The sequence below is a fragment of the Aythya ferina genome (genome assembly GCF_964211825.1).
Source record: "Aythya ferina genome assembly, chromosome: 1".
Taxonomy (NCBI): Eukaryota; Metazoa; Chordata; class Aves; order Anseriformes; family Anatidae; genus Aythya; species Aythya ferina.
The window spans coordinates 41,914,977-41,937,455 of record NC_140296.1 but is presented as its reverse complement, the minus strand read 5'-3'; positions in this window follow the sequence as shown (position 1 = coordinate 41,937,455).

The window sequence follows — 22,479 nt, the reverse complement described above, 5'->3', positions numbered from 1 at the left end:
ATGAAAAAGGCTAGTAGCAAACATGTCTAAATATCTTTTCACTCATAGTCTCACGTGCTTAATGTAACTCTCCAGTCTATTCTCATCCTGTAAGATTACATAGATTCTTCTTGACTTCCTCCCTTGATTTCATAGCAATGTGTATTTGTTCAGGTTCTGTTCTGTGTTAATATGCGTATAAGTCTTAATGACCACAGCAGTCTCATACCTGGACAACTAAGTACACAGATTAGAGATTTATTTGCACCCCCATATGCACCTTGCACTGGAATAACACAATTTAGAGAACAGAGATAAGTGGATACTTATTTTCAGTTAATAAAGTGAAAGCTCATGGGTTGAGATGAAGACAGTTTAAAAGGATAGAAAAAGAAGAGTACTACTACCACTAAGGAAGTGTAAGAGTACTACTACCACTTTCAAGGAAAGGAAAGGAAAGGAAAGGAAAGGAAAGGAAAGGAAAGGAAAGGAAAGGAAAGGAAAGGAAAGGAAAGGAAAGGAAAGGAAAGGAAAGGAAAGGAAAGGAAAGGAAAGGAAAGGAAAGGAAAGGAAAGGAAAGGAAAGGAAAGGAAAGGAAAGGAAAGGAGAAGAGAAGAGAAGAGAAGAGAAGAGAAGAGAAGAGAAGAGAAGAGAAGAGAAGAGAAGAGAAGAGAAGAGAAGAGAAGAGAAGAGAAGAGAAGAGAAGAGAAGAGAAGAGAAGAGAAGAGAAGAGAAGAGAGAAGAGAAAAAGAAAAGAAAAGAAAAGAAAAGAAAAGAAAAGAAAAGAAAAGAAAAGAAAAGAAAAGAAAAGAAAAGAAAAGAAAAGAAAAGAAAAGAAAAGAAAAGAAAAAAGAAAAGTGGCGTCCAAATAAATGAAACTCAATTTCACGGCACATTATCTCTCTCAATTCTTTCCTCTCAGCTTTCATTTTCATTAAAATCACAGACAACCATAAATTAATAATTACTTCAGGTTGACTAAATGCAGGCCACACTATTTAGCTCTCATTTTCCTACAGTGGCCCTTCTTGTTCATGCTGGAAAAATGTTAATTTAGATAATGTGACTTGCCCCTTGTCATATAATGCTGTTTTGCAGTTTCACTGATCTATAATGGTCTGTTCTTATTAGGTAGTATTAACTTTATCTTTTGTTCAATCAAGCTTCACAGTTTCCTCCAACAAGATAACTATTGCAAAATATCAGATGAAATGTTCTGTTATTCATATTTCTGTTATATTTTGATTCATCTCTATGTCATAACCATGTTCAGCAACATTTGTAATTTCTTCTAGTAATAAATTTATTGTCCATTAGCCTAAGCCATATGTGAGACTTTTTTCTGTCAGGAACTACAGAATATATACTTCACTCTTACTATTTTACAATTTATGCATATCTCAAATTAGATGTTTTATCAACCTATTTTTCAGTTAAGAGTGGGTGAATAGGTTCAAATAAAATAAAACTTGAAATTTTACCCAGAGTTTGAACCCAATTGGTTTCTGAGGCTTGAAACAATTTATTGTATTTCAGTTATCAATCAATCAATCAACCTATCTGTCTGTCTGTCTGATTATTTTTGGTAAAATATTCTTGTAGTAAATGAAGGAAACTGAGGCATATAACAAATTATTATTATTACTATTATTATGATTATCATCATCATCATCATCATCATCATCATCAATCATCATCATCATCATCATTATTTAAAACAAACATAAAAATAATCAACCAAAATTGAAAATTTTACATTCCTCTGTCAATGTGGCATAACCTACACTGTTATACATAAGTGGAGAAGACCTGAAAGCTTCTAAACAGTTCATTTGTGCTGTGTTTTCATGTGATAGTCAGCTCTTCACTCTTTATAGGAACCTTTCCGTATATTATTAGGCATATAATTGAAAAATTTTTATAACTGGAGCAATTATGCCTGTAAATACGAGTGGGCAAATATGGTTACAAAATTCTTATGAATTATGGACTTTTTTTTAATGAATCATCATAGAATGTAATATAATCAGAAAAGGATATTTAGGAATGTTCCCATTTATTTTCTCCCAAGTAAATCTTCTTAAATCGAGTCAAGTGAAATTACATAAAGTAATATTATACAGTGTTAGTAACCATTTGAAAGTGATATGTAGCCTTTTTCCAAGTGTGAGGGTTCTGATTTCCATGGCATATGCTCTATAATAAGATTTAGGTCCTTGCAGTTTCAAATAAATACACTTTCTAATGTTAATGGTATATTTTCTTCCACCCTTAATTTTTTTTTCTTTATATAAATATTCTATTAGCATGTGTTATTATTTGTTTGTTTTTAGAGAAATAACCAGAAGTTATTAGTGGAAGTTAGAAAAACTATTGGCCTGAAGAGTTTCTTAAGTCATATATAAATTGTTTCATATCTCTCCAGACACTGCTAATATGTCTGTACGTATCATGATTAAAAATAGACTGTCATCAAATCTATCTATATCTGAATTTTTCAAAATTTAAAGCAGATTCTTTTTTTGCCATTTACATAGTATATGACTACTGCTTTTCTAAAAGAATAGATATATACGAGCTACCACAGCAATGTCCTTAAATGGACTGAAGTGATTTCTGTGATACAAGTGATTTAGTCCAACAGTAATGAACTGGTTTTGAAGGCTTTTTTTTTTTTTTTTTTTTTTTTTTTTTGTATTTCTGTGATCTAGTTTGCAGAATAATATGTGAGAAAATAAATTCTGGCTGTTTATATCTGTTGTGTTAGTAATAGTGTTAGTAACATTGGCAAGCTAGTTCATCTCTGAAGTCCCTTATACTTATGCCATCTTCAGAACAGAAAGATGAACTGACTTGCTAAATAGCAAGTAGATCCCTTTTCTGCAGCCTGCAATGCAGCATATGAACATCTAAAGTAGGATGGTTCTTTGGATACTATGGATGTATACAAATTAAATACTTACATTTCTGCTTATCATTTAGATTCCCCATATAATCAATGGAGAGGAACAAGCATTTTGTGTCATGCATCTTATCCAAATGCAGCTATTAAATGGAGGTCAGAGGAACTGCACATTGGTAGCGTCTGTTTCTGAATACTGCCTCTTAATTAAATTTAGACAACTAGCTCATACAGTATTTACACGATAAACACCTGAAGTGGGTTGATCATATCCTTAAAATCCTTGCTTTGTATGCTCTCAAATTGCTATGAAATGCTAATGAAAATTTCTTTATACATTTTACAGATTCACTTAGCAGAAGGAAAGGTAGAGTAATTGAGACCTCTTTCTCATGCAATATGAAGAATATAATAATCACTATTTCTTGAAAAAAAAAATTTACAAGGAAACATAACAGCAAAACAAAAATTGTGTGAGTGTTATTGTACAGTAATTTTAGGGAAGAAGAGGCAAATTAACTCATCAAAAAATTTAGGTTTTCAAAAATACAACCAGGAAAATTATTTTAATTAGTGTTTCCTAAAATAAAAAGCAGGGGAACATTTTCCTTTTCAATAATAATTATTTTGTTCGGTCCCAATCCAAATATTGCAGCTCTGTATTAATACAGACAATTTGAAAAATGGAACTGACTAGTTTCCATTTGACTGAAATGAGAACAAGATCTAGCCTTAGGCAACAGGAGCATAACTAGCCAAAAACAAATGCCAATTTTAAATTTCATGAAGTGATTATTTGCTCTTAAAAAGTCAGTATTTCCCAACACATATAAGACAGTAATAGAATATGAGCCCTCAGGTGACCTTATGCTTACAAAGAAAATAGCTGCAATATATCTGTCACTGTAGTGATCATTGGAAATTAGGGTCCATCAAATCCTGTGTGAATTAAAATAGTATAAATTAATATAGGACTTCTTTAAATTGGAGTAGTACCATAAACTTCAACAAACCTATACTGGGTATACCGAAGGGCAGGGCAGGGCAGGGCAGGGCAGGGCAGGGCAGGGCAGGGCAGGGCAGGGCAGGGCAGGGCAGGGCAGGGCAGGGCAGGGAAGGGAAGGGAAGGGAAGGGAAGGGAAGGGAAGGGAAGGGAAGGGAAGGGAAGGGAAGGGAAGGGAAGGGAAGGGAAGGGAAGGGAAGGGAAGGGAAGGGAAGGGAAGGGAAGGGAAGGGAAGGGAAGGGAAGGGAAGGGAAGGGAAGGGAAGGGAAGGGAAGGGAAGGGAAGGGAAGGGAAGGGAAGGGAAGGGAAGGTCGACTTTAGATGCCTGATAACACTAACCGCTGAATGCCAAACAATCAAAAAAAGATTCCATCATACAAATGTAAGTTTTTTTAATCATAGCTGTGAGAGAGTTTGTAGAAAAAGTCTGACAGTTGTAGATACAGAGCAGCATGTCTTTCAGCCGAGGGGAGAGGTAGAAATGTTTCTCTTTCAGACTTAACCTGTGATAGATGTTACTAAAATTCCTGTGCAATAACTGGAGATAATGAAGATTCATGTAGAAAGCTAGAGCCCAATGAGGATGTAGTATCTATAGAAAATAATCAACCTTGGAAGCTCTGTTTGTTCTTGATGCACAGGACGACCCAACATATGTGTTTCCAATTAATTCATAGTTAAAGAAAGCTCACTGTGGATCTCAAGAATCCTGTATTTTAGCATAAGGAAATACAACTCGTTTTATGACTATGATTTTGTCATGACACTCACATGAATCCCTGGCCGACAATTAAACCACTGAATTACATGAACCATAGAAAAAATTCCTCCAGAGTTGGAAAATGAACGCCTGGCTTAGTGTAAGTATAACCAGCCTTATCTTAAACTTTTCTCAGTATTCTTCATGTCTCTGTAATAACTTGTCAGGACTTATTCTATGTAAACTGGAGGTTAAACTCAACACTAACAGTTTCTTCAGTGATTTCAATTTGGCTTTTTTGTTTGTTTGTTTTTTCATAGCAAGACTGGTCCACTCACATTTCTTGGACTTCCTTGTAGCTGAGGCTTCTGTGGGATTTAGGATTTCATTCATCCTGTGTAACTATACATCTTTAAAGACCATCCATTTCAATCCTTATGCTCTAGGTTTATTCTGTAGCCAGTTGCAAAGGACATTTACTTCAGAATACATTTCTGCAGTGGGTTAACTCCAGCTGGCTGCTAGGTACCCAACAAGCCAATCTCTCACACCCCCTCATGAACAGAACATGAGGAGAAAATACTATGGAAAAACTCAGTGGTCAAAATAGGCACAGGAAGATTGCTCATCCTTACCATTACAGTAAAAACAGACTTGACTTGAAGAAGATTGATTTAATTAATTTCCATTAATAACAGATTATGATAGTGAGAAATAAAAACAAAACTAAATGAACTTTCCCTCCTTTCCCCCCCTCTTCTTCCCAGGCTCAGCTTCACACCTGACACTTCAACCTCCTTCCCCTGAGTGGCACAGAGGGATGGGGACTGAGATTGCAGTCAGTTTATTACATTTCATCTCTCCGGCTGCTTCCTCCTCATGTTCCTCAAGGACCCTCCCACAGAATGGTCTTTGATGAACCACTCCACCATCTGTTTGTATTACAGGGTGCAGTCCTTCGGGAACAGACTGGTCCAGCATGAGTTTGCCATGGGACCTCAGTTTCTGCTGGGAGTCTGCTCCTCTGTGGGCTCTTGATAGGCTGCAACTTCCTTCAGGCCATATCCACCTGTTGTGGCATGGGGTCCTCTATGGGCTGCGGAGTACCTATCAGCTCTGCTGCTGTATACCATGGGCTTCAGGGTGACAGCCTACTCCACCATGGACCTCTTCATGGGCAACAGGGGAACCTCTGCTACAGTGTCAGTACCTCCACCCCCTCCCCGTCTGCAGGGTTCATTCTCACATATTTCTCACTCCTTTGCCTCACAGCTGCTGCACAGCATTTTTTATCCTTACTATTCTATCACAGAAGTGCCACCAACAATGCTGATGGGTTCAGCTTATCTTCTCAGAGAAATCATCTCTGCATCCCTCAGGCCATCTACCAAAACCAGGACACATAAACCCAATACCATTTCATACAGCCTAGGATCTGAACAGTTAAAGATCAAAAACACTGTCATCCAGATCACAATCCAAATCACAACCAAGTTTATGCTATTGTTATACATACAAATGCACATATTTATTTAAAAAGGAAGTAGTAGTTATATACTTAGCACATGCAGGAGGGTTACAAACAAGCCATTGTTTGAAGGTAATTCCATAAAATCCTTGAATTATGGTAAAAGCTAATCATTACATCATTTACGTGTATATTCTAGTCATTTTCCTGTACATATGCTATTTCCTTTTCTTAGCTGTCTACATTTAGGTATACAGTTACATAACTAGAAAATACAACTAGTTAACAATAGTCATATTTAATTATACGTATTTAATTATGTAGAGAATCATAGAATTATAAAAGGGTTTGAATTAGAAGTAACCTTAAAGATCTAGTTCCAACACCCTTTCATGGGCAGGGACACCTACTAGATCGAGCTGCTCAAAGACCCATCTAACCTCGCCTTGAACACTTCCAGGGACAGGGCATCTACAGCTTCTCTGGGCAACCCATTCCAGTACCTCATAATCATTTGAATAAAGAATTTCTTACTAATATCTAATCGAAATCCTTGCTATTCTAGTTTAAAACCATTCCTGCTTGGCCCATTGCTACAGTCTTTCCCCATCTTTCTTATCAGCTGCCTTTAAATATTACATCTTTTAATATATATATATATATATATATATATATATTTTTTTTTTTTTTCAGATAGACAAGAAATGAAAAGGCACCAGTGAAACAGACTAATCATATTTGGACTGGAGTCAAGAACAAGATGCTGAATATGTTCTTGTGTATGTTAGGATCATGGTTTTAATTTATTTATTTTTTCACATATTTCTAGTTGCTCTCTTACACTGTGACACCACGGTGCCCCGAGTATATCCACAGTGTAATGTTTGTAGCAAGAAAGTATCCCTGGTATTAAGATGTGATATGAAAGAAGTCACTGTTGTGCAGAGATATGCCACTTATTTATTTTATGCCATACTCTCAACATGTTGAAATATATGGTTCTGAAAAAATATATATCTATCCATATATAGCATAATAATATTTTATAGTACCATAATTATGTACTTCAATTCTTTACATATATATTTATGTAAGACAACATTCATTCTTTGAAGGGTTCTTCTTGGGAAGACTTCCATACATCATGATGCATCAGTTTTTGTAGAGAAACACCTTACAGTAAAATGGTTCTATTATATTAAAAGTTACAAAATTAATAATGTTCATTTGACAGGATTTTATTTTATTTTATTTTATTTTATTTTATTTTATTTTATTTTATTTTATTTTATTTTATTTTATTTTATTTTCAGAATCACTGCATCAGGTTGCTAGGCTATCATGATGTCTATCTTTAAAGAATAATTTACTATGACTTGACTTTGTATTTTGTTGTCTTTTGAAAAAAAAGAATAAATGTGATTTTGTAACCCACTTTTTACTCTGTGTTTCAGGTCTCTTCTGGCCAATGCAGTTGTGAAGGTCTGGGAGAAAATGTTTAGCTTTTCAATACAACAATGATGAGATTGTACCTTAGAAGTGCTGACCAAGAAAATTCCCTTTCATTTCAGTTCTTGAGGGGAATAATGACTCATTATTTTTCTAATAACCTGTGCTTTAAAGTAATGGAAGGTGAACACTAAATGTTTCTTCTATCAAAATGTCAAATTCCCACTTATGCAATTAAAGGTCTGATTTTCTGTTCACAAAAATGTTTAAATCAGGTATAAGTGTGAAAATAAAATTCAGGCACTTACCTATTTAACTGCATGAGACAGAATGCACTTAAAGAGATGTGGCCAGGATAATGGATAGTATCCTTTTGATAATCTTGACACTAAATATCTTGAAAAACAATAATTTAAAATAAAAATTATATAACTTAGTAGTACTGCAGGAAGATGGGCTTTGCAAACAAATTTTATAATTTTCTCTCACTTCTCTGAATTTTGTTTTCCAATATAGAAAGAAAATGTAGTATGCAACAAATGAAAAAAAAGTCTGCTTTCTCTCACAAAATGGTTTGTTGACTGTTCTCACCTTCTGCAAGTCTCACAAGCATTTTCAAAGCACTGAGACCCACAAATACACATTGAACTTTAACTATGCTTCTGAGTTGTTCATACATGCACTATTTTTACATCAATGCCCACTTTTTGCATAGATTAGGAGCTTTGAGATGATCAGATCTAAGAGTCCCCTTTAACACTTCAAGTTTTTTTTCAAGTTTGAAGTCGAATCTAGACTTTTTTGTAGCTAGTTTAAAAAAAAAAAAAAAAAAAGGAAAATCCTCTTATGTCTTCTATTGCATCAATCACTGCTCTTCTTTACTAGCTATTCCCTTCAGAATACTTTGAAATGAGATCTGTCTTTGGATTGTCCTACCTGCCACAGTTCAAACGCCTTTCTAAAGACTGGCAATAAAAAGCTCTAAGTGCAAACCTGGCAGAACAAGGAGTCATTAGACTCCTTAGATACTGTGAAGGTGGTGATTACATAAGAACCTATATAGATAGATGAAAGGCTTAGAAAAATGTCGTATGTTAGTAGAACTGTAGGATGCATCCCCTGCATGCAAATAACTTTAAATTTGGAAATCTTGTGCTTGCAAAGGACTCAGAGTGGAACTGCAGCCAAACACAGACAAAATATGTCATTATATTTTTACAAGTAAATCAAACATATATGTATCTGAATATAAATTGTGTATGTAATAAATTAAAATGCATGCAGAACTTCTGATTTCTACATATTAAGAGAGAAGCCTCCATGCATTTAAACTAAATTATATGTAATAAACATTAATTCCATGATCATTCAAAATTTTAGGTAGTAGATTACATAGTGTGATTACATGGAAGTAGTAGACAATTTATAGGATTCTGTGAGGTGTAAGAGTACTGAATGTTTTTCACAAATTTCTATAATCAGACCCCTTTTAATTGGACTTCACCTGAAGTATGTCTAGAAAATCAGATAAGACCTGTTATTTTTAGGCAATGGGAGTAACTGTTTTTGTTCTAAAATATTGTCAGCATCAGACTGTCTTTTCAAATTCAGATCCAATTTAGCAAAGATCTTCAAAGTGAATTGGAGCTTGTATCTTGGCTTCTATGAATTTCCAGTGGAGGGAGCAGTTTCCCTGTCCCAACATGCTGCTGGCCACTCTTGTCATTATTTTATTTTATTTTATTTTATTTTATTTTATTTTATTTTATTTTATTTTATTTTATTTTATTTTGGGGAGTTTCACCACTTCACTAGGGTGTTGCACGGACGGATTTCTGGCTGATGCTTGTTTTGGAAGCACTGTCCTTTCATTGTCTCACTGTTTCAGTTAAATTAATTTCTTAGCTTTATTTCACAGAAATGATCAGCAAGTGTAATCTAGAAATACAATTTCAAACCCTATATGCTACTATTACAAAAGTGTTTTGTTTGTTTGTTTGTTTTCCCTGCAGAATCTTATTTTTGATATATAACTAATGCTATATTTTCAGAAATATATCTTTTCCTCCTCCCCCCTCAGATGCCTTCAGTTGCTGCTTTTTAAGCATCACCCTTCTTCCCAAGTTTATATACAAGTAATCTAACATCTCCCACTCACTGACCTGCCTCCAATATGGTGGTCTCTTCAGTTTGGAAATGTGCTCAGGTGAACCTAGAACAGCAAAGCCTGTGGAATCTGTAAACATAATATTAAATTTCTTTCTCATTATACACCAAAGTGGGTTTTCCTTACAACTACACTATATGTTTATATGTCAGCTGCTTTTGAGGCCTTTTATTACTCTAAATCCATCAAGTTGAAGGTCACAGTTTTATAGACCACTGATGTCACTGCATTTTGCATTTGGTTTCATGTGTTTTTGAAGATATAGTGAAGGCAAAAGACCTTTTGGGTTCCTTGGGGAGCTCCATGCTATTATGACCATGACTTGTCAAATGAAGATTCACATGACATTTTCTTACAAAGAACTTAATCTGCAAGGTATTGATGTGGGCCAAATTGCTTTCTGATATAACATCCTTCTTATTTTCAGTTACTCTCATTTGTTCTGATAAAAAAAAAAAAAAAAGCTAGTTCACTTAATGGGAAGCTAGAGCATATGCTTGGACCTCAGAGAAGAGTATATTCTTCTTAATCTGAATTAGTTTCCTATTTCTGTATATATATAAATATATGTATCAGAACAATACTGTGTTGTGTTCTGCATTTTGACATATGTAAAATAGTGTATTCTACATGTATTCTTATGTGTTCTGTTGTTGATGAACACGTAGAACCTCTTTTGTTTCCATTCATGTCCTTCACCATGTGAGCTTTGGCTTTCTTAGCCACACCCATACATTACTGAACAGAATCCATATGTTGTACTTTCACTAAAAATAACACTACTTTACCAACTTTGAATTTCACATAATTTGTTTATGAATTCTGCATATATATGCATACATACAGGTAAAACACGGAGTTCAAAGCTTAAGCAAGTATATGTAAAGCCTTATAATTCTTACCTTTCCACGGTACAATACAGAGGATAAGAGACTGATCATTTTTGCAGGTCTATTTCATCTTTAAACTGAGAAGGAATTAGAAACGGTGGAAAAACAGGTACCCTCCAATGAGAGACTCAACCTTCAAATGAAGAGAACATTGTTTCTTAACTGCCTAATTCTGATTGGGTACACATTAAATGGTCCTTCACTTCTAGTGAACAACTTTTGGTTCTGTCATGAAGGACAAATATGTAGAGAAGTAATTTCTGAATAGAGGAGGTATGATTCTTACCACTTACTCTGAATAAAATCGAAGACATGGCAGAAAAATAGTTTAATACAATAGTTATTTTAATGTTTAGCAGTAAACAAAATGGTTAGTTTGAAACAAAGGCTACGTCTAGGACAATCTGGAAGCTGTCAATATAGGCTTTTATTTTTGCAGACCTTGTGGTTATTGAAAAGGAAAGGATGTTTTACCTCATGAAATATAAAGTTGGTCTCTGCTTGGTAGTTGTTCAAGTTATAAGAAATTGGAATTGAAAAAATTGAAAAAGAAAAATTGAAAAATAAATTGGGTGAGTGGGTGGGTGTCTCTGCAAATTCCCAGTAATTTATTTTTTTTAATCATCAATCCTACCATACATCTATACAGATATTTTTTTATAGCTAAAATATTGTCCCTCCAGCTACATCCAAGCATGAGCTAAAGTTATTTCAAGTTTAAAGATTTTTTTTTCATTATTTCATTTTGCAGAATTTTACATATAAAAAAAAAAAAAAAAAAAAAGAAGAAGCAAAGATTTTGTAGAAAGTACTGTTTTCTCTTTTCACCTTGTCAGCTATTATCAGCAACAAACAGAGAACAATATGTGCTTGGATTTGAGAGATTTTTCTTGTAGTGTTATAATATGGAATTATTGATTTTTTTTCAGAATCAAAGCCCGAAGAAAAGGAAGACTAGGAAAAATATGAGCCCTTCAAAGGTCATCCAGTCCAAATGACTGATTTCTTCAGGGATAACCAAAAGTTAAAGCATTGTCCAAATGCCTCTTGAGTACTGACAGGCACTGGGCATAAACCAGCTCTCTAGGAGGCTGGTTCCAGTGTTTGATCACCCTCACAGTAAAAAAAAAAAATAATTCCTAATGTCTAATCTGAACCTTCCCCATCACAGCTTTGTGCTATTCCCCCATGTCCTGTCATCAATTGTGGAGAGATGTCCCTCTGTGCTTCCCCTCCTCAGGAAGTTGTAGAGAGCAGTGAGGTCACCTCAGCATTCTTTTCTCCAGACAAGACAACCTAACTCTCGTTCTATATATCTTCTAGCCCTTTTACCATCTTTGTTGCCCTCCTCTGGATGCTCTCAAGGACCTTATCCTTTTTTATATTGTGGAGACCAGAACTGCTATAGTGGAGACCAGAACAGCAATTCCTTTTAAGAGAGGTGTTCCTTACCCTCCACTCAGCCCTGATGCAGCACACCTGGAGTGCTGTGTCCAGTGCTGGGCTCCCCAGAAGATACACCTGGACATACTGGAGTGAGCTTAGTAAAAGGTCAGAAGTATGAAAAGAAAATGGAGCATATGAAGAGGGGCTGAGAGATACGGAACTACAGAAGAGAATGATTGGTTGGATTTTATAGTTGTGTGTAATAGATAAAGGGAGAGAATGAAGAAGAGGCAGCCAGACTCTACTCAGAAATGCTCAGTGATGGGCCAAGAAACAACAGGAACAAATTAAAACACACAGAACCCCATCTGAACTCAAGAGTTTTCATTTAATTAAGTAATTAATTCTTTGCTTTTATATTTATTTATTTACTCTCATAGTAGTCAAACACTAGAATGAGTTTACCAGAGAAGTTGTGGAGTCTTCCTCCCTGGAGAGATACAAAAGCCAGGGAACAGTCCTGGGCAACCTGCTCTGAGTTAGTTTGAACAGGGGTCTTGAACTAAGTGATCTCAAAAGATGTCTTCCAACATCAGTGATTCTGAGATTCTTCTGCATTCTGATAACTTAATTTTACATTAACAATTTATATTAAATCCTGCCACACCCCTCCCCCAATTTTCATTAGTTTCCATAGGCAGGAAATTAGTTCCTATTTAACAATAGGTAGATATCCCTAGTTGGGTTGAATTAGTATGATCATTGCTGTGTTTTCCATAACAGTTTAAAAATTAAGGAAAAAAAACACACTATGAATATTTTTGTCAAGGAAGATACAGAACTACAGTTGTAATATAACTATGGAAGTATATAACTACAGAACAATATAGCTATCTTTTCAAAAATCTGTGAAAAAGAAAGTAAACTGAGTCCAGTGCTAGAAATCTTTATATTTACTTTTTAAGTAATTGCTGAATCTTACTCCATAATCTCATTAAGCTGTTATTTTCTTCCCTGAGCTGTAGGACCTGTGATGTATTTATGTCATTTTGACCTTGGCTAATGATTGTAACATTTTTTATTTTCTAGAAAACATGGAGTCATTATTCAATCCTCTAAGTAGTTTTGTTGTTGTTGTTCATTATTTTACATTAACATAATGAATAATAACTTCACATGTCATAGACAAAGGTTTGGATAATCAGCCTGAGAGTTGGCAATGCTAGTGTTAAAAACTGGTTCTCATGCTCTACCGCTAAGGCACAAAAATCTTTCTCTCATAAACTATCCTCAACCATAAAGTATGGTGTTACATTTGCGCTTCCATGAAAAATCCCTCTGGTCTTTCCTGAATCAATTGAACATGCAGTAGCGTACAAAAAAGACAATTGTATGAGGATATACATCCCAAATGAAAAATACATATAAATAATATTCTATTTAGTTATTTTATTGTGTGATAATGAACATTTAGTAAGATGAATTAAAATAATATCTGATATTTTGTATAGAAACACAACCAATTAAGATATTTAATGCTATAACATTTTACAATTCTTTGTCAAATCTGAGTAAAATGTAAATTCTTATGAACAATATTGAAGAAAAATATTAGAAACAATGGAAATTTTAGTGGATACTGCCCATGGCATATAAAAGCTTTTGCTAGTTAATGCAGAAGCGGATAAAGTATTTTAATTTAATTGAATTAACTTTATGAAGGAAAACAAATATCTTTGGGCAAGCTAAGCAGAATAATCTTGAGTCATACTTTGACCGTGTACATGTGAGCAAAAGATACTGCCATACTGTTTCATATTAGCTTCACCTGTGGGAGAGCATCATTGCTGTATAATAAATCAGTCACAGTTTATTTTAATGACACTGAAATAAAGCTAATAAAATGTTATTGAAACAACTGATCTGTGAGGAAAGTGTTTTTCTTCCCGTCATTAGTTATGGAAGTATTGATAATTTGTATTACAAAAATCTTTCTAGTTCTTAGTTTTATTTTTTCATTTTTGTCATAACTAGGTACTGCAGATAAAATGGTAGAAACAAGAAAAGTCTGGCAAACAGGGTAAAGCTCTAAAATAATTGCCATAACTAATCAGTGTTGTCAAGACTTTCATCCCCATAACAGAGGTGTCTACTTAATTTATTGTAGGTCATTTGTAAACCATAGTGATCTATGAAGACATAGCTAGGTCTAAGAGCAGTTATTTTTATGGAAAGTGAATTTTTTCCCTGTTCCATTAATGTCAGAAGTAATTTCTTGTAACAATTTCTTGTAAACCTTTCTCCATCCTGAAAAGAGGAATGCATTCTCTTGTCATGACAGGAGACAATGAACACTCCATGTTGTAGATATTGCTTCCAAATACTAAGCTTGATTCTGTTTCGGACCCCCCAAAATGATTCAAATCAACAGAGGAATTCAACAGTAACCAATATGAAGTGGAAATCCCAAATTAGCACAGAACTCTTAATCATCAATATCGAAGTAAAAGTCATCCAACATATTCAAGACTGGCTCATATTAAGAGGTTGGAGAAAGCTGATCAAAGCCCCACAAGAAAATTAAATAATAATAATAATAATAATAATAATAATAATAATAATAATCTTTTTTCCAGCTTTTGGATTCTTTCCAAATATGAAACTTGAGATGAAATTAACCCTATTCATTTTATAATTAAAAATTACAGCAAATTGTGCACAGATAATAACTAGAACCACGGTATATAGACATATTAGTACACATACAAGTAAAGTTTGACTGAAAAAATTGAAAGATTAATATCTTATTTCCTTGAAAGTACAGTGCCTTACAGCTTGTAGGTGACAGCAGGAGATGAAGGTTACAACAAGAAGGTTAATAATTTGGATTCACTCCCAATAACACTTTGCACAGACATTTGTTACCTCCTTACATATTTGAAAGGCTAATAGAGGGGAGAGAGAGAGAGAAAGAAAGCAATAATAGAAAAAAGCATCTTACATTATGGTCTGAAAGCTTTATTTATTTATTTTCCCCCACCGTATGAATGGGATTCCTTAGAAAAATGACTGTATACAGTGAAATATATTTAGAATACATTTCATGAAACTAATCTTACCCCAAAAATATTTAAGTTTTAGGAATGTTTTGCTGATGCCGTGTGTGAGAGTTCTTACACACAGAGCAGAATAATTTTTTTACAATATAGAAAAATGCTGAAATACCGAATCTACTCAGTGCCCAAAATAGAGACCTTTTGAGATGTATACCTATTTTCAGAAGATGATAGAAAGAGATGGAATTCAGCAGATGCTTAAATCCTGAAAATACATCACAAATGGTACTTTTTCTTAAGCAATATTCCAATGATATATATCAGTTTGACAGTGAAAGGCTACTCTAATTCCCTCTGTAATAACCTAGGGAATGACACTTGCTCAGAATGTCAAGTTCTGGAAACTTGCTGTTAATTACAATGCTTGCCATGATATTTTCAATTTTATCAGCACTGGTAGGATTTTTTATCTGTTTCCCCATCATACGGTAACTACTGAAAACTGACCCTCTAGTTTATGCTCTGCCCCAGCACACACAGCTCACACCTTTTAAAGTGACCTTTATGTTCAGTAGCAGGTGCAAGATTATATAAATTATGACTCCCAGTGTATTATCAATCAAAAAGCTACTTGTCAAGCTGCTTTTTTGCTAACAACAAAAAAATCAAATCTATCCTCAGAGGCTATAATCCTGTATAGGCGAATAAAATACCATGGGGTCTGTTCTCCTCTCAGTGCACATACGTAAATCTCATTCCTACTAACATTAATGGGGAGTTACATGCATGCATCAAGAGAAGAATAAATCTGCAACAGAGCACACAGGAAACCATTCACTGTGAAATGGTTTAAGGAGACAGGGGAAAACATGGCATGGAAGAAGACTATAATGAATTTGTTCAGTTTTACTTCCAACTCTTGATGAACTTTTTCATACCGAATGCTATATATTTGTGTCATATACATTTGGAATGCTTGATGAATTTTATTAGTAAGTACATATTAACTGTAGCATGATTCGGGGGGATTGCCGTCTCTAGGTCTTGAGTTGCAGATTGGTGATGTTACAATTGAAAAAGCTTTTAAAGAATTTTTGTTAAAGGCTTTTTGTATTTCAGCTTAAATATGTTTGGTAGTATTTTAAAACAATTAAGCTCTTACAATCTCTCCTAAAGATATTTAAATTTCAATCTAAAAAAAAAAAAAAAGAAAAAAAAAAGGAAAGGAAAGGAAAGGAAAGGAAAGGAAAGGAAAGGAAAGGAAAGGAAAGGAAAGGAAAGGAAAGGAAAGGAAAGGAAAGGAAAGGAAAGGAAAGGAAAGGAAAGGAAAGGAAAGGAAAGGAAAGGAAAGGAAAGGAAAGGAAAGGAAAGGAAAGGAAAAAGAAAATATATACATATGATACAAATATATATTATTCTAAGCAAGACAATCAACACAAAATGTAATAATTACATAGGGCCCTTAGTAACCTCAAGCACATGCATTATCTACCTCCCTAATTTAAATACTCTGTATATGAGCTTTGTATGGCTATATCTCAACAACAATATTCAGAAGATTTGGTCTGGACTCTAGTCAAACTTTAGAGTAATCGGTCCAGATGGGAAAGCAAAAGTAGCTGAATGTGAAGTTATATAACTTCCTTACATATAGTCATGTTGCCAACCTAGATTTTTATAACCACAGTGGGCTAAATGGACACTGAATCAGTGTACAAAATAACTAAAGAAAGAATGCAGTTAGAAACTTCAGATTTTTTATTTTTTATTAAAAAAAAGTCTGTATGTTCTTACTTTAGGTATTTTAGTTTAGTTTAGTTTAGTTTAGTTACTATTAGTTTAGTTTTGTTTTCGTACAGAAGAATGTAATCCTCCAGGAAAAAAGATGACTAGAAATTTCAGTTTAGAGGAGTTATTTTCATACACTGGCAGATGAATCAACATGTAATTTAAATCCTACTTTGCATTTAGAAATATAGAACTAAAATACTTACTAAATCAGTTAGGACAATAAGGTAGTGAGAGGTATGGTTGCACTCAAATAAGTAGCATCTGCTATAAACCCTGAAGACTTGAAGAAAACAAGTATGAAAAATTCTTGGACCAACTATTCTGGAGTTTGAAATCTCAAGGCATTGTGCTCATGGGATACTTTAACTATGCAACCATCTGGTGGGTGACAAATACATCTAAACATGAATCACCAAAGAGATTCTTGAGTTAGGAATGTAGTGAAGTCATGATTCAGATGGAAGGATTATCTAGAAAATAAAGTGTTTTCTTGTTTTGTTTGTTTGTTTGTTTGTTTGTTTTGTTTTTTAAGGAAGGATTGATAAAAAAGATTATAAAAATACCATTTGTTCAGACACATGAATGTAAAGTAAGTGGACTATGAAGTAATTTGTAAAAAATAAGTACATTCATTTTCAACAATGGAGAATTCAGAGTACTGGAGAATTAAGAAACAGTAAAAATCCCTGGCCTACTCATATCTATGTAAGTTTTGCTGATGGTTTGTGTGAGATCAAGTTTTTATTTACACTAAGACAATGGAAATGTGAAAGAGTAGTTGAATATATCTATGTGTTAGAGGAAAAATTGACATATAAAAAGGATTAAAATTAAATTACACTAAAATATTCTTCTAATACCAAGGAAAAATTAAAGAAATTATAAAAGGCTAATGTAGCTTTGCAATAAAATTCTTGATGGCTAAAGGAAGGATTCAGATAACAATGAATGTAATAAAAAAATCAGCATGACATGTTTAGAACCATAGTCCCTAGGATTTGACTGTATTTTGCATCTGTTTTTAATTTCAAGAGTGGAATTGTTTGCAGAGTGCACGCATTGCTGGCAATCAGTTTGCAAAGGGACAGTATCTATCTAAACTATTAATCATGCTTTAGGTACCTAATCCTTGTGTTGAAATATAGACCTAGGAGGTAAATGCAATGTCTTCTTTGGCATATCTGTAGACTAAACAACTTATGATACATTCTTAATTTTTGTAAAACTGCATTTCTCTCTGAAATTAGTCTTATAAACTTTTATCATTACATATAACTGGTTCTGTAGAGTTAGCGTAATGCAAATGAGCAACACTGAATGGAGATCCAGAACAGTGTAACTTCAATTTAAGTAAAGACAAGAAATTCCAAAATATTCCACAATCACAAAACAATATTTATTTTCTGTGGTGAGTATTTTAAAGCAATTAGCTCATATACAGGGTCTATGAAAATCTGATTGCTTATCTTCTTCTCTACCATGTCATTGGGTTACTGGAAAGTTATTCCCAAGTATGATGTGAAAACTCTTCTGTTACTCCTAGACAAGTTTTGGTTGGTTTTGCAAGTGTTTTTTTTGTTTTTTTTGTTTTTTTTTTTTTTTTTCCCTCTCTACTCAGTTGAGTAATTTCATTTTCTTGGGATTATCTACAGGAATATTCCTCCTGTGTAGAGATACTTAATCTCCTTATGTTATATAATTTATTTTTCTGATTTAAGACCCAAAGATCACCCAATTCCAGCACGAATGTAAACCTTGAAAATCCCCTAGACTATATATTTTTTAATTGAATAGACTACTTAAAATAGAACTTTTAATTTAGATTTAATAACTCTATAAAAGATAAATCTAGTTGCCATGCAATAAACAGTAATTAATTAGTTAATATCAATTAAATACTAAAAATATTAATTTACAATTAACATCTAACTACAGTAATTTGCTATAACTATCTTATTAAATGCTAATTAAATTCCTAAACATTCTTACAAGTTTAATGCATTAATAATAGGAACGTAAGTACACATTTACTGTATCTGCAGTTCTCAGTTCATTACATGGCAACTAGATTTATCTCTTTTACACTAATTAAATATACTAAGCAAACCTCCATAACTTTTCTTAACACATACCATAACTGTTTTATTAATTTAAAATTAAATGCCCATTTAAGGCTCCTAATCTACAGCTGCCCTAAACAGTTTTCTTTTAACATAGTAAAGGTTGCTGAGATGTTATAACTAAACCATGGCATTTCTAGGTATTGGCTATGATGCTTACATGAGAAACAAGGCTTTTCTTTCTACTCTGTTTTAGTTTAAACTTAAAGGCTATTTATTAATCTTTTTTTTCTTCTTCTTTTTCTTTCCAGTAATGTCTTATCTTTCCTTTCTCACTCTGCCCTGTGTCAGCATAATCTAGTTTCTTCTTTGCAATGTTTCCTTAAAGCTTTTCTAGCTGTAGTTGATGATTGTCTACCTACGTTATCATTTCAGTGGACTTGAAATGAAAAGAAAACACTTAATATACGTAAGGCTACCAACGTTTGTTTTAATATATAACTAATACTTATAAAACCACCTTAATCTTCAATTAAACTACCCAATATCATGGACATTTTAAGCAAATTAACATATACATATTTGTAAGTAGAGAAATTCTGGTCAGAATGCCAACCAAAGTGCTATGAATATGTGTCAGAGTAACATTCATAATATGATTTCTTTGGAAAACTGAAGGAGACACTATAGTTGCATGTATCAAATGATATAGAATAGTGGCTCTTTTCACATATGATGGAGCTTGTCATAAAGAGAGGAGGCTGCTGTGCAGCAAGAAAAGCACATTAGCTATTAACCTTCCCCCAGCCGATCAACTTTGTTTTGCAATCTTTCCTCAGAACTATTAGAATACCCTAAAGAAATAACTTTCCAATTAAAAAGGATCTCAGAGAACAAAGCCATTTCATCTCTGACTCCTGGTGTTCTTTATTCCAATAATTTAAATTGGAATTGATTTTTCAATTTAGCTGTTGACTTGCTATGGACACACAGCTGAAAAGGCCGAATGGAATTGCATGGCTGAAATATTTGTCTTTGTGATGCACTCCTCATAAAATTCAGAGGAGCTTTTTTTTTTTTTTTTTTTTTTTTTTTTTTTAATGCATTTCTTTCTGCTGCTACTGCTTTAGACAACAGCTTTTTAGCTCAGCATGAGCAAACTGAGAAAACACGTCCAGCATGACCTCAAGGGCCTCATACTCAGTTCTTCATAGATCCATTTAATTGTTACATATCTGAGAAAAATGAAATAGACCCAATATAACCAAAGTGATAGCTGTTTTTCAAAGCCTGAAAAAGTTTTATAATTTTTGTGTGTATTTATGATTTTAGTTCTTTTAAATAGTATATGGAAAGGAAAGGAAAGAAAGGAAAGGAAAGGAAAGGAAAGGAAAGGAAAGGAAAGGAAAGGAAAGGAAAGGAAAGGAAAGGAAAGGGAAAGGAAGGGAGGGAGGGAAGGGAAGGGAAGGGAAGGGAAGGGAAGGAAGGGAAGGGAAGGGAAGGGAAGGGAAGGGAAGGGAGAAGGGAAGGGAAGGGAAGGGAAGGGAAGGGAAGGGGAAGGGAAGGGAAGGGAAGGGAAGGGAAGGGAAGGGAAGGGAAGGGAAGGGAAGGGAAGGGAAGGGAAGGGGAAGGGAAGGGAAGGGGAAGGGAAGGGAAGAGGAAGGGAAGGGAAGGGGAAGGGAAGGGAAGGGGAAGGGAAGGGAAGGGAAGGGAAGGGAAGGGAAGGGAAGGAAGGGAAGGGAAGGGAAGGGAAGGAAGGGAAGGGAAGGGAAGGAAGGGAAAAAGAAAAGAAAAGAAAAGAAAAGAAAAGAAAAAGAAAAGAAAAGAAAAGAAAAGAAAAGAAAAGAAAAGAAAAGAAAAGAAAAGAAAAGAAAAGAAAAGAAAAGAAAAGAAAAAGAAAAGAGAAAAGAAAAGAAAAAAGAAAAGAAAAGAAAAGAAAAGAAAAGAAAAGAAAAGAAAAGAAAAGAAAAGAAAAGAAAAGAAAAGAAAAAAGAAAAGAAAAGAAAAGAAAAGAAAAGAAAAGAAAAAGAAAAGAAAAGAAAAGAAAAGAAAAGAAAAGAAAAGAAAAGAAAAGAAAAAGAAAAGAAAAGAAAGAGGAAAAGAAAAGAAAAGAAAAGAAAAGAAAAGAAAAGAAAAGAAAAGGAAAAGAAAAGAAAAGAAAGAAAAGAAAAGAAAAGAAAAGAAAAGAAAAGAAAAGAAAAGAAAAGAAAAGAAAAGAAAAGAAAAGAAAAGAAAAGAAAAGAAAAGAAAAGAAAAAGAGAAAAGAAAAGAAAGAAAAGAAAAGAAAAGAAAAGAAAAGAAAAGAAAAAGAAAAGAAAAGAAAAGAAAAGAAAAGAAAAGAAAAAGAAAAGAAAAGAAAAGAAAGCAAATTCCTATGAACAGTTCATTTTTACTGTATTCAGTACAAATATGCTTGTATGTAAATAGCTCAGGTATATTTTCTCATTGTTCTAGTAGAAGACTCACTTAACGCAGCAATTGATTTACCTATGGAACAGCTTTGAATGAACACTCCAGTTATTAAAGAGTCTTAAAAAAGATCAGGGTCTAATTCTGCCAGTAGTTCAGCTCAATGTTAGCACACCCTGACACTTCTCTTAGCTTGAAAGGGAGTTGTATCTATTTAGCAGAGGGCAGAACATCAGAGGTAAAAGGCCTGTCTTCCAATATGAAAAATGGGTAAATTTTTAACTATATTTAAGAGATATTTTGATAAGGTTACAAATTTAATTGTGTATTACAGCCTTTTTTAATGATACTAACCTGGACTTTGTGACCCAAGAAGCCCATTCTAGTCCCATAGCATTTCTTTCTTTCTTTCTTTCTTTCTTTCTTTCTTTCTTTCTTTCTTTCTTTCTTTCTTTCTTTCTTTCTTTCCTTCCTTCCTTCCTTCCTTCCTTCCTTCCTTCCCTTCCTTCCTTCCTTCCTTCCTTCCTTCCTTCCTTCCTTCCTTCCTTCCTTCCTTCCATTTTCTTTAAAAAAAAAATATTATAAAATAATATATATATATGTATATATATATATATATATATATTATGGGTCATGGGAATAACTATTTCCTAGTTCCTTAATCCAGTTGTATTCCAAATGTATGTTGGAATGAGATTCGGTCATATACTAGATTTTCCCTATTCTCCACAAGTTTTGGTTTCTGTGAAAAGCAACTTCAGACTCGTAAAATAGACTGAAAAACAAAACAAAAACAAAAACAAAAACAAAGAAACAAGCAACAACCAAACATTTGTGTTAGTCTGAACATCAGAATGACCAGGACTTCAAAAGATCTGTAGCTTGCTTCGATCAGTAAAAATGAGTGAGGACTCTATAGCCTTTCAAAGTAAGTTTGGATGTTGAGAATGAAAACCAGGCTTAAACAAGAAAAGCTTAAACAAACTTTCCCCATATACATGTATTCAAAACCACACAGTATTATATACATGTATGAAGGTCATCTGTACAACAAATTGAAAAAGTGTAAGATGAGAATGCATTTTGGAGACATCGTAAGCATTGTATCAAAAGCTACGGGAAAAAATCACCATGGTGCACAAGTAAGTTATTGATAATATGTTGTCGGGTTGCTGAATACTAATCTCATTAAATTAATGTATTTAAAACTAATTTCCAG